The 12,556-nt window shown below is 42.2% G+C and overlaps 1 protein-coding gene across 2 annotated transcripts in view; it reads left to right on the top strand.

Moving 5' to 3' along the window:
• MAX (MYC associated factor X) overlaps positions 1 to 12,556 on the top strand; it is a 29,249-nt gene that overhangs the window by 609 nt on the left and 16,084 nt on the right. The window lies entirely within an intron of this gene.

Raw genomic sequence — 12,556 nt, 5'->3', positions numbered from 1 at the left:
GTAATAACAATAACAATGATGATGAATCCAAACTCCTCTCCTTCCCCTTCCCTAGCAGCCCCCTCCTCCTCCTCCTCAAACATCCAGGCCCCGCGTGGGGTGAAGTCTGTGGGGTCCTCAAGGGGAGGCAGGATGAGAGAGAGAGAGAGAGAGAGAGAGAGAGGCCTACGGGGGAGAGGCCCAGGCGCCCCAGACTCTGGCTCTCCGGGGGGGGGGGGTTTGGCCTTCAGCCCTAGGAGCCCCCCTCGGAGGCTGGTGGAGCAATAGCAGCAGCATCTTCATGTATAGACCACTTCGTGCCACACTAAGCCACCACTTCTCAGCCTTCCTAATGCCACCACCCTTTAATACAGCTCCTCATGTTGTGGTGACTCCCAGCCGTAAAAGTGAGCGGTGCCTCAGTTCCTAAGACCAACGGAAATGCGTGTGTTCCCAATGGCCTTAGGCAACCCCTGTGAAAGGGGCCTTCAGCCCCCCCCAAAGGGGCCACAACCCCAGGTTCAGAACCACTGCTCTAGCAGTCTCTAAATGGTTTACAGCTGTAAGCTAATTGCCCCCAACAAGCTGGGTACTCATTTTAGTGACTGCAGAAAGATGCCAGGCTGAGTCAGCCATGAGCCCCTGGCTGGTCTTGAACTGGCTTGTGAGTGAGTGGCTGCAGCGCAGGCATTTAGCCACTGCGCCACCAGGGCTCATTGATGTCACATTTTAGCACCTCGGAAGGGTGCAAGGCTGAAGTCTCCTCCTTTGGAGACTTTTTATTATGCTTCAATCTTTTAAAATTATTTTATATCATTTTGAACAGCTGTTGGTTGACTTTGTTGTACGCTGCCCTGACACCTTTGGCTATATGGAATATATGTATTATAATAAACAAGATATCAGTGCATCTTATTTCTCACAGAAATAAATGGGGCTGGAGTCATCCACGCGACAAACGCATTCTATCCATTCTTTGGAGGTCTTTAAACAGAGGCTGTTTGGCTCAGTGATTCCCAAACTTCGGCCCTCCTGGTGTTTTGAACTTCAGCTCCCAGAATCCCTGACTGATGGTACAGTGGTTAAATGCCAATACTGCAGCCACCAGATTGTGAGTTCAATCTCAGGATCAAATCATGGTCAACTCGGCCTGCCATCCTTTTGTAAGTCAGTAGAATGAGTTCCCAGCTTGTTGGGGGCAATTGGCTTACAGATTGTAAACCACTTAGAGAGTGCTGAGTTCAGTATGAAGCAGTATAGAAATGTAAATTCTAACTGCCTGACTGCTGGCCAAGCTAGCTGGGGCTTATGGGATTTAAAGTCCAAAATACCTGGAGGACCAAAGTTTCAGAGGACAGGGTGGGATGGGGTGGAATGTGAGAAGAGGCCAGCCATTGATTCTCAAACTATGGTTCTCCAGGTATTTTGGACTTCAGCTCCCAGAAACGCCAGCCACCATGGCCAGTGTCCAGGAACTGGCCAAGCTGGCTGGGGCTTATTGGAGTTAAAGTAACAATTGGGTAACACATTGTAAGCCACTTAGAGAGTGCTTAGCACTATAAGGCAATATAGAAATGCAAGTGCTGTTGCTATAAAGTCCAAAACACCCAAAGGGCCAAAGTTTGGGAACTACTGGGCTAAAAGGTGGCTATGAGGGCGGTGGTTTGTTATGGTCAAGGTAACTGGATGTCCGTCCCCCTTTTCCACCTTCTGTCCAGGAGGAATGCCCTCCCTTAGGAACATGGCTGAAAAGCATGGATTTATATTTATATGAGTGTTTTTAGCTTTTAATCGGTAACCGTATGACATTTTTCTGCAGTGTCCTCCATTTTGCAGTGCCTTGTCCTCCTTTGCAGTGAGGACACATCTGGTCACCCTGATTTTAGAGACCTGGTGGGTGGGACCCGGTGTGTTGCTTCTTTGTCAGTGCTGTGCAGGAGAGGCCGAGGCCAGAGCCTGGGAGACCAGAGGAGGATGGGAGCCCCGCTGCTGTCTTTACCCTGGAGCTTCCTCAAGGATACAATCGGCCCTCCGCATTTGCAGATTTGATTACCATGGAGTCACCCTGGAAGACCTAAAGAAGACACTTTTCTAAGCATTTTTAGGCCCCTCAGCATGATTCTATTGTCAGGTTCTGGCTGATGCTGACCATGGAGTTGTGCTGGAGGACCTGGAGATTCCTAGAAAGAATACTTCTCTAGGCATCTTTAGGTCCTCCAGTGTGATTCTCTGGTGAGGTTCTGGCTGGTGTTGACGATAGAGGTACAGCCAAAAGACCTAGAGATTCCAAGAGAAGTGCTCTCTCAGGTTTAAAAAAGGGGTTTTAATTTGCAATTTACCCACTTTCACAGGGAATGTAGAAGGCCCACTGTGTTCTTAAAGCTAGGTTATTAAGGATGTGCTGGAGTCATGGTGGGTTAAGGGGATTGGCTTGTTTGGTAAGAAAACAATATTAGTATTATTTCCTTGTGAGAAGACAAAATGTAGAACCACTACCTCCTCGAGACTGAGCTGCTTTTGGATATTGTTAGGCAGGCAGGGATTTACAAGTGGGATAATAATCAAGGTTCTCCCTCCTCACTTTATTTTATGGTTTTAATACCTTGTCTTCCAGCAGTAGATTTCGGGATGGCAAATTATACTCTCCTCAAATCCCTCATTCTTCGGGTTCTGGCTTTGAGGGTTTTCTTTTTGTAGCACACTGAATCCTGTGGGTTGCCCAAGAGCACCGTGGAGGAGGCCTCCTGCCCCACTTTTTGTGACTGTTGCCAGAGGATTTAATGATTGAGGAGCTAGGAATTCTCTTATTTTGGTGTTTAATCTCCTTAGTGGATTATCATGGAAACACTGGCTGCTACAGAAAACTTCTCTAAAGCAGCTTGATTTGACTCTTGTTTAGATGCTGAATGTTTTATATGTACATGGATATTTGTCTTAGCATCTCTGGTCATTCATAATAACAGGGATTTCGAGCTTTATTCTTGAAATCTGTACTCTAATGCACAACCCTCTTTGTGATCATGAAGAGTTGCCTCTAATACCATCAAGTGTTTTTTTTTTTTCTTTAGTTGTCTTTGCCTGTTGGTGAAATTCTTGACACAAGGAAATAATTTTTCTTGCTGCATGTTGTTTTTGTTCTGGATGTGCAGTGCCATAGAAATTCCCTAGAAATTTGTGAATGGTGTGGTACTCAAGCCCATGGGATGGGTATGAATTTGAACCAGTAATTTTGTTTATTCAGTGTAGAGATAAGAGGAGTGTAGGAAGGATTCATGTTTTCAGGTAGAAAATGGTGGACTTGTCTCCGAGAGCCAGAATAGTGTAGTAATTTGATTATGACTCTTGAGACCAGGGTTCAAATTCCACCTGGGCCATTGCAACCCACTGGGTGACACTGAGCAAGTCATACTCTCCCAGCCTAAGAGAAACTTGACGAGAAGACCTTGGTATAGGGTTGACATAAGTCAGAAATAAGTTGAAGGTACACAACAACAATAAAAACAACAATTTTGTTTGTTCTGTGTAGCGATATGAGGAGTGTGTGATGGATTCATGTTTTCAGGGAGAAAAAGTTGGACTCCCTAAAGGGGATCTAAGTTGCCCCCCCCAAAAAAAAAAACCCAGCTACAATAAGTGCTCATATGTTGCAGCCAGTATATTTACAAAAAGATGTACTAGTATTGTTTTGCATCTAAGTAGAGCGTTTATATAAATTAGGACTGTAATCCAGGGTCTGTGATACTACACACCCCATGCACTGTGAAGTTTTATCTGCTTGGAGACAAGACATAGGTTTCTGTGTGTCTCTGGCTTTACTTCGCGAATGAAGATTCAGGAAGGACTCATCCCACATTTTCTACAAGCATGTTGATGACTAAAAAGGCCAATCCAAGATAAACAAGTCCGGTTGCAGAAAGCACAGCGGAAAGTCTCCTTGGGTGATGTTTCCGGGTTGTGGTTCTTTCTGTGTTGTAGTTTCTCTTTGAGACTCGTTCACCGTGAGCTTTCGAAAAAGGCTGCAGCATCGTGGATAGTGCGTCTCCATGCCTCCTGATGCGAGGCCAGGGCAGACCATTGTTGGTGATCAAATTGGCCAAGCCTGAGATGTTGTTTCAGGGAGTCCTTGTATCTCTTCTTTGGGGCGCCCCTCTTACGCTGACCCATGGCGAGTTCGTGCGTGAAAAGATAATAACAGGATAATTCCTTTAATCTTTAAAACTGTAAATCTAACTTCCAGAATCAACTAAAGAAAGCCATGATATATTTTATAAAACACTAGACACCTGGTCGAATATTTGTTTGTCAAAATATATATTTTCCTCAACATATTTTTGCATATTAAAATACAGGGTTTTTTTGTGATAGGTGGCCATGATATAATTTGAAGTGATTGTAAATGTAGACTTTAACATTTGTGTTAGAATTTGATTTTTAGTGGGGTTATTTTTTTATAAGTGGCTTTTAAAATTATTTTTAAATCATGGATTTCTGTCTTCCTTTGTGATATGCCCACTCTGTTCAAATTGCCCATCCTTATTATCTTGACAGTTTTAAGTGGTCCAGCTGAATACTTATTCAGTTTAACAAACAGAGTGTAAGAAACTATTCCTCCTTACTGTATTGAATAGGAAAGCATACTTAAAGGAGGAATTCTGTCTCCTTGGTGAGATATACAGTGACTGAAATCCACTCCACTAAATATTGAGGCAAAATGCTTTCTTTCTGGTAAGTGTTTCTTACCAGAATAGTGATTGAGTCTAGTTGAAGAGATGTATACTACTAATACACCAGTCCCCCCCAATTCCCTGGGGTTAGGGAACCAAAACCCCCAGGAAGTGGGAAAAAAGTGCAAATAACAAAAACACTGTGTTTTTCCCTGGGAGAAGACCTCTCTCGGAATCTCTAGGTCCTCCAGTGCAACTCTGTGGTCAACACCTGCCAGACAGACACTGACCATAGAGTTGCACTGGAGGAGCTACAAATGTCTGGAGGAATGTTCTCTTTAGGAATCTCTAGGTCCTTCAGTGCAACTTTTGGTTGAAGTTGACCACAGAGTTGTGCTGGAGGATCTACATATTCCTAGGGAGAACATATTAATAGAATCTGTGAATAATCAAATCCACAAAAGTCAAAGCCACAAAGGGATGAGTTTAATTCCTTTCATAGAAGGCTACACTGAAAGTATTAGCCAGTGGGCAATATGCTGCGAGTTAAGCATCAACTAGAGCTGAGTAGGGCAGAAAATATTATGTTTTCAACATGTTGTATGATTAGTCACAACATTCACTTCATATATTAGTAAAGATATTTTAATTTGTGCAGAAACACTTGTCTCCTGACTTTGTTTGTATGTTTCAGCTTCTGACATTAAAAAATAACATTTTACCTCTTTTTTAATCAATGTAGTTTAAAATGTGTTAACATTGAAATGTTTCAATGTGATTTTAAAAACAAACAAACTTGTATGGAGTGGTTTCTGGAGTATTTTTTGACTACATGGGAATTCCTGTGCATTTCAGGGAATTAAGATGGTTTGTGTTCCCACGGGCGTTTGTGGTAGTAGATTAAAAAGTATTACAGAACCTAAATATCTGGAAGCAGAAAGCGTATGTTCACATGGGATGGGACATTTGTTGTCAATAATATAATTTCTCTCTTCTAATACTACTGTTGTTTAGAGCTGAAAGAAATAGAACAGAAGCCTTGTGAATTCTCAGAATTAGGAAATTGACACAAGCCCTGAAAAACAGCAGGAAGACCTAGTGTTAATGTCATTGTGGAATACTTTCTGTCCCAATAGCAAAACAGGTAAAATATCCCCCAGTGAATGACTTTTTTTTTTACAGACAACCAAGTTGTTCCAAGAAAATTGGATGATTCAATTGTCCTTATTAAGAACTGTCCCATATGTGGTACATCAGCTACTGGCTTTCCTATCTGCTGCCCTACACAAGACGTAATGGGCATTGGCTGTATGTTTTATTCATCTGAATGGTTCCATTGTGCCTTAGGTCTTTGCTTAGCAGAACCTTCTGCAAATTCTAAGATGGTAAACAATTGTCCAGCCACATTTTGCCCAGTGTGAAATACGGTTCAACTAGTATTGCCTTCGTGCAATACCAGTCTGGGATTTCAGTACTGTATCGGGAAGGCTTACCTAGGTCAATGCATCTCTTCAGAGGATATGATCTTTTAGCACCACAGCACCGTTTGTATATTTGTGTGCTGCATTTTTTGGTTCACCAGGCATATACCACCAGAATTGGCATTTACCTGTGAAAACCAGCTGTTCATCAGTGGCTAGATCCATCCCTAGTGTGTATTGCATTTCAAGCTGCATTTCATGTCCCCAAAGGCAACCAGTTTGCTAGCAACTCTACTCATTGCTCTTATTTCTATCTTATAGAACCTCAGCTATCCTGTGAGTGCCCCAGAGCTCTTCAGGCTCCTTGTTGCTCTGAAGTGGCAGTCCCGTTGATGCCACAGTTTGCCTAGGACTTCATATTGCCCTTGATACACCTCTGCCAGGAGCACTAGGCCAGTGTATGCCTTCAGCTCAATAATCTCAAATGACTTTGAATTTGGTATGCTTCCCCTGGTTCCATGCCTTTAGTACGTGATGCCTCTTGGTTTGTTTTATGCATTATAGAGTAAAGCATGCTTTCTGTGCACTCTCTATAAAAGTTTCTAAGACTTTGTGTATTTGCATTCATTTTTGATCATTGTGTTCCCAAATGAAATCTCTGGTTCTTGTAAGGTTTACTTCCTGTGGATGTCTGCCCCAGTTCCTTTCATCCCTTCCTCTCACCAGGGATGTAGATTCTAGGATTGTGTGCGGGAGGAGCAAAATGGGCATTGAGTCTGAAATAATAATTCTACTCCTGCAATGAAATTTTCTTCAGTCTCCACATCTCTAGCATTGCAGTAACTCTTCAGTTAAGCATTTAGAAATACAGTTGAGGCATCCAAAGAACAGGGGGCAGGCAAATTTAGCACAGGAATATTAACACAGCAAAGATATGAGTTCTAGGTGTCATTTTCATTCTCTGTAGTTCTAGAAATTTGGTGTCTGAATGAAAATTTCATGAAGGATTGGACTCATAGTTGTAGGTTGAGTCTCAGTATGTATTGTGTGGAACAACAAAAAATTCCAATGGAAAATGCACTAGATTTGTTAGGACAGTTTCTATTCCCATGTGTTTGCTTGCTTGCAAACTATGTGTGGCGAGTGCTGGAGTTCAGGGATTATTTAGTTATTTAATATTCTTGAAGTGATAGCTTCACAAAATGCCTGTCTTGTAGATCTGATTCTATGTGAATTCTGCAACAAGATGTAATATTTAAAAAATGTGATAGTGAAAGGCCCCATCTACTAGGATGAGGGCTAATGTTTCTGATTTGATTGTATTTGAACAATTGATAATTTTAATAATAAACTCTTTTAAAAATACATATTTTAGTAACGATAATACATTTTATGTGCATTTTGTAAGCCCCCAATTTTAAAATTTTCCATTGTTATAAATAGTCTTTTGACTGTGATTCAAACTAATTACATAGGTACCAGATGTTTTTTCATATAGTGGCCCTTGGTATCCACTGGCATTTGGTTCAAGGACCCTCCATGGATATCAAAATCCGTGGATGCTCAAGGCCCATTAAATGCAGTGGCATAATAAAATGGCAAAATCGAGGTTTGCTTTTTCGAATTTGTACCTTTTATAATATTTTCAAGCTTTAAGATGTTTGAATCCATGGATGAAAAATCTGTGGATTTAGTGTGATGACTGTACCTAAAAGTGAATGAGCACCATACCAGAATTTACTCAGTATATTTGCAATAGCCATACTATATTAATGGAATAAATTCTATTTGATTTTGAGTTTAGTCATAGTATAGTTTTCTTTCCATGGAGCAAAATATTCTGAGATGCAACTTGTATTTGGAAAATCCACAATATATTAATAGATTTTTTTTATTTTTGAATTTTGTAGTAAAATGATTTATTTTCAGCTAACAAACTATTCTAACATAACAATCCTGGGGTTTATGGGAGGATTTTTTTAAAGGGACCATAGTTGTTGTTTTTTTAAATTCCTTTCCAGAAATGGGGATAGAAGTCAGTCCTTTGATAAAAGAGATATGAGCTTCTGTGGGGCTGCCAGGAGGTATGCACACAGTGGCCTGTTACAGACTGCCAAAATAAAGCTGCTTCGGGCCTTGTTGGAGGTATGCTATTTTAAATGATGCATGGGTCCTAAGAGTCCGGAAGTCGCGCCAAAGCCACACTACATTCCTAAGCACTGGAGTACAGCTTTGGTTCAGCTTCCGGATTCTTCTGATGCATGCATCATTTAAACAGCATACCTCCAAAGAGACCCGAAGCAGCTTTATTTTGGCAGTCTGTAACAGGCCAGTGCTTCTCAGACGATGGAGAAGATAAAAAGGAGGCAACAGAAAAAAAATACACTCCTGCCTTGATGCTGTAAAGCCATCAGAGTATTTGAAGAAGTACTTTCTCTTGTATAGGATTGCTTTATCACTGTTTTTGTGATGTATGGTTGGACAGGTACCGTAGATTTAGAGGTTCAGTACTCTTTGGCTGTATAGGTGTGTCAACCTGATAAGAGAAGTACCACCAAAGCCATTCCGTGTAAGAACCTCAGGAAAGTCTGTCTGAAGAATTCATTTCTATGAAAAGGCATGTTCTCTGTGGCTGGCTGTGTTGCTTCTAGTAGCATATTAAGAAGAAAGTTTGGGTAGCATTTCCTTAGGATGCTACAGTGATAAGAGATCCTGCTTCAGAAAGTGAAGTGCCATCTCATTTCTGTATATTGTAGCTTCTGCATGTGAGTTTTGAATGGATGACAAAGGTCCAAAACACACTGCAGAAATAATGCAATTTGCCCTGGGTCATTTTTAGGGAATTCTGGGAACTTTAGTTTTGTGAGACATTTAACCATCTCCGTCAGAGAGCTCTGGTGCCACAATAAACTATAGTTCCCAGGATTCCGTAGCACTGAGCCAGGGCAGTTAAAGTGGTCTCAAACTAGATTATTTCTTCAGTGTGTTTTGAGCCGCTGATATCTTTATATCCTAGGAGGAATATAAGCAAAATTACATAGAGCCTGAACAGACAGGTCAAAATAAAGCTGCTTCAGGTCACTTTGGAAGTATGCTGTTTAAATTACACATGCATTTTTAAGAGGCCAGAAGCTGCGCCAAGGCTGTGCCTTTAGGATTAGAGGGTAGCTTTGGTTTGGCTTCTGGCCTCTTAGGACTCATGCAGCATTTAAACAGCATACATCCAAAGTGACCCGAAGGAGCTTTATTTTGGCCTGCCTGTTTGGGCCTTTTCTCATTTTATGTGCCATTCAATTGACTATAAGTCGACTGGGTTCTGTGGATATCTAAGAATTGCTTCTTTTAAAACAGTGGTTCCCAACCTTTTCTATGTCCCACACCTCTAGGAAATATTTGATTATATGTTCGCACCCCCTACAAAGTAATATCACATTTGAAACTGAAAATGTTTAATTTCTAATTTTTGAACCTCAAATTGAACCACATACAATACTGCAGGTGAACAAACTGATCTAGCCAGTAGGATTCTGAGAGTTTTAGTTTTTAAAAAAGGAAGAAACTTTCCAAGTTCTACTTATGGTCAGGTTTCAAGGGGAAGGGATTGTTTGTTTTCTGCAAGAAATGGCCTAGCTACTGCAGAACCTAAAACCTTTGATCTGCCTGTTTTCATATTCATTTGAATAAAAGTGAGGTTTCTTGTTAATTTGATTTTTTGAAAGTTCACTTAACTAGTTTTGTACTTCAGGAGCTAAATGTCATAGATTTTTTCCTGATCTGACTCTGCTTGTATCCATAAGCCCATATCCAATATACAGCATTCTGTTAGCTGGCAGTCTCTGTTGGAACTTAACAATTTCACTTTCCTTCTCCTCCTTAGCCCTTTTTCCTTCCTTGGAACTGAAATTTTCCTGGACAGTGAAATGGTTTTGAAAGTAGCTGATGAGGTAGTAATGGAGACTAGCATGGCAGTGGGCCACTTTATGCTGATGAATGGAAGCCAGTGTTTTTGCACTATCCTTATACGGCATTTAGCATGGTTTGTGCCAGCCAGAATTCATTGGATTAGATCTGGCCGTCTTTCCTAAATGCAATTTGCTTGCTTTGAATCCTTGCCAGTAATACATTATAGTAGATCCAGGTGCTGGATCCACTGCTAGCTGGGTCTGTACTTATAAAGCAGTTGCAAGAACAGGACATTTTAGCACACCACAGCCATGTCAGCTCTGCTACAAAATACAGTGTGTTAATTCTATTCCGAACAGCGCATGCGTGCGCATGCCTAGGTAGGTAGGTAGATAGCTCACCTACATAAGCTTTCTATGTTCTTCAGCATTTCCCAGATCTTCACTGAGGTTGCTGTTAAATTGGTCAAATGTTCTTATGGTTGGCCTTTGAGCAAAGGCAACAGAGTTCTTAAGCAGAACTGTTTGCCTGTAAAGGGAGAATGAAAATTATTTTCAAATAAATGTTACTGGTTACTTGATATACGTAGCTTTGGGCAGTAGGGAAAAATGACTGTAATGAATCTGGCATAAGGATTTGTATCAGCATTAATAGCAATAACATTGACAACTCTGGGCAGCTAGAAGTTACCGTATTTTCCAGTGTATAAGACGACCCCTAAGTCACGTTCAGGCAGCACCCTGGCCTACTATAGGCTGAATTAAGGGGGTCTGGCCCCCCCCACGCGCCAGCTTGAGGGGGCCTCTGTGGAGGCCTGGAAGGCGGGTGTCGCAAGTGGCAGTAGGGCCTCCCGCAGTCTGGCCCAAAGGGGCACTAGACACCGTGAAGGACGCTGCTGGAGTGGAGTATCCTCAGCGGTGGCAAGGCATAAGGGGCCAGCTCTTTCCCTCGGCCCGACCATCCCTCTCCTGCTGGACCGGCTCTGGAGCCGCTTCTCTGCCACCTTTTCCGTCTTCCAGCCCCAGAAACCAGCAATGGCAGCAAGAAAGAGAGAGCCCAGCCGTTGTGCCTGTTGGGATAGGAACCCGCAAGGACTCCCCCTGGAGATGGAGAGGTGGCTATGCCATTCGCCTTTCTCTATGGAGGCTGCCAAACCCAACCCAGTGTATAAGACGGGGGTAAAAAGTCGTCTTATACGCTGGAAAATACGGCACTCTTTGTTGCTGTCTTTTCTTGCTCTGTTTTCAACTCCATATTACCGTATATACTCGTGTAGAAGTCGACCTCATGTATAAGTCGAGGAAAGGTTTCAGGGTCAAAATCCTGGATTTTTATATGACCTGTGGATAAGTTGAGGCTAAAACTTAGGGGGCGCTAAGGAAGGATGGAAAGGGGGAAATACCACTTCCGTCCCTCCTTCTTTTTTCTTGATCAGAAGTGGGCAAATGCAGAAGGGCAGGGGACTGCATTAGCTCCCCAGGAGGACTGAGAGGGCTGCACCCCTGCTGCAGACAGTATCTAGGGGACAAGGGGAGCATTTTCACCATTTTTATTTGGCCTTCTAGGGCCATTTTAGGCCTAAATGTCCCCCTATACCTCTTCAGGGCAAGTTTAGGGCAAAAAAAAAATGTTTTTGAAAAAATTGGGAAAAAGTTTGTTTGACTCCTAGGGATCCCAGGGACCACCAAATGGGAAAATACATTCCGTATCCCTTAGAGAGCCTTTGGGGGACTTTTAAAAACATTGATGCCCCCAGGTGCCACACAACACACAGGCTGCATTTTATCCACTCTTCTACATTAGATGGGAACCTTTTTGCATTTGTCACTCATCTGTCTGGAGCAGAAGCAACTGTTCTGTCCATGTGGAGTTCCTGCATAAAAATAATTCAGATAGGTTGATTAAGAAAATATTTTTGGATTCAGAAAGCCAACCTTTCTGAGTAGTCCTTTCTGTTCTTTTTACTTTGATTCTGTGGGTGTCAGCAAACCCTACTCAAAAATAACTTGTAGACCAGTGTCGTAAGGCTGCATCAGCTGGCCCTTACCTTGGTGTTTGAGGGACAGATATTTTAAGGGTATAGCTGTGCCTATAAAGGCTTTTAATAAATCTGGAATCCCAGCCATGGACTGTATGGAAGACTTCACATGTGCCTCAAGGCTCAATTTATAGAGATACTAACGCTGTGTGGCTGTGGTTCTTAAACTTTGGTCTCCCAGATAGTTTGGACTTTAGCTCCCATACTTCGCGAATGTTGGCCAAGCTGGCTAGGATTTCTGGGAGCTGAAATCCTGAAGGACCAAGGTTTGGGAATCACTGCTGTAAGGGCAGGTGGGGTGAGGAGGTGGGGACTGATAAATGGACCCGATCCCACCATTTCTGTTCACATGTAGCAGTGTATGAGCGATAATGTCTGAATAGAGCTGCAGTTGCAGTAAATTACATTCTTTTCAAATGTTTCCTGCTGTGTTTTGGGGATTCTGCCCAAAACCTCAGTTTGTTAATTTTGGATTGTGGGCCATCTCTGTTACATCAATGAGAAACTGTTGGTGCAGGGGAGAGTCATTTTAGTGTGTAGCATATTCAGGG

Source organism: Sceloporus undulatus, chromosome 1 (assembly GCF_019175285.1).
Source record: "Sceloporus undulatus isolate JIND9_A2432 ecotype Alabama chromosome 1, SceUnd_v1.1, whole genome shotgun sequence".
NCBI lineage: Eukaryota > Metazoa > Chordata > Lepidosauria > Squamata > Phrynosomatidae > Sceloporus > Sceloporus undulatus.
Note: the sequence above shows the minus strand (reverse complement) of the source record. Positions and strands in the feature narration are given on the sequence as shown.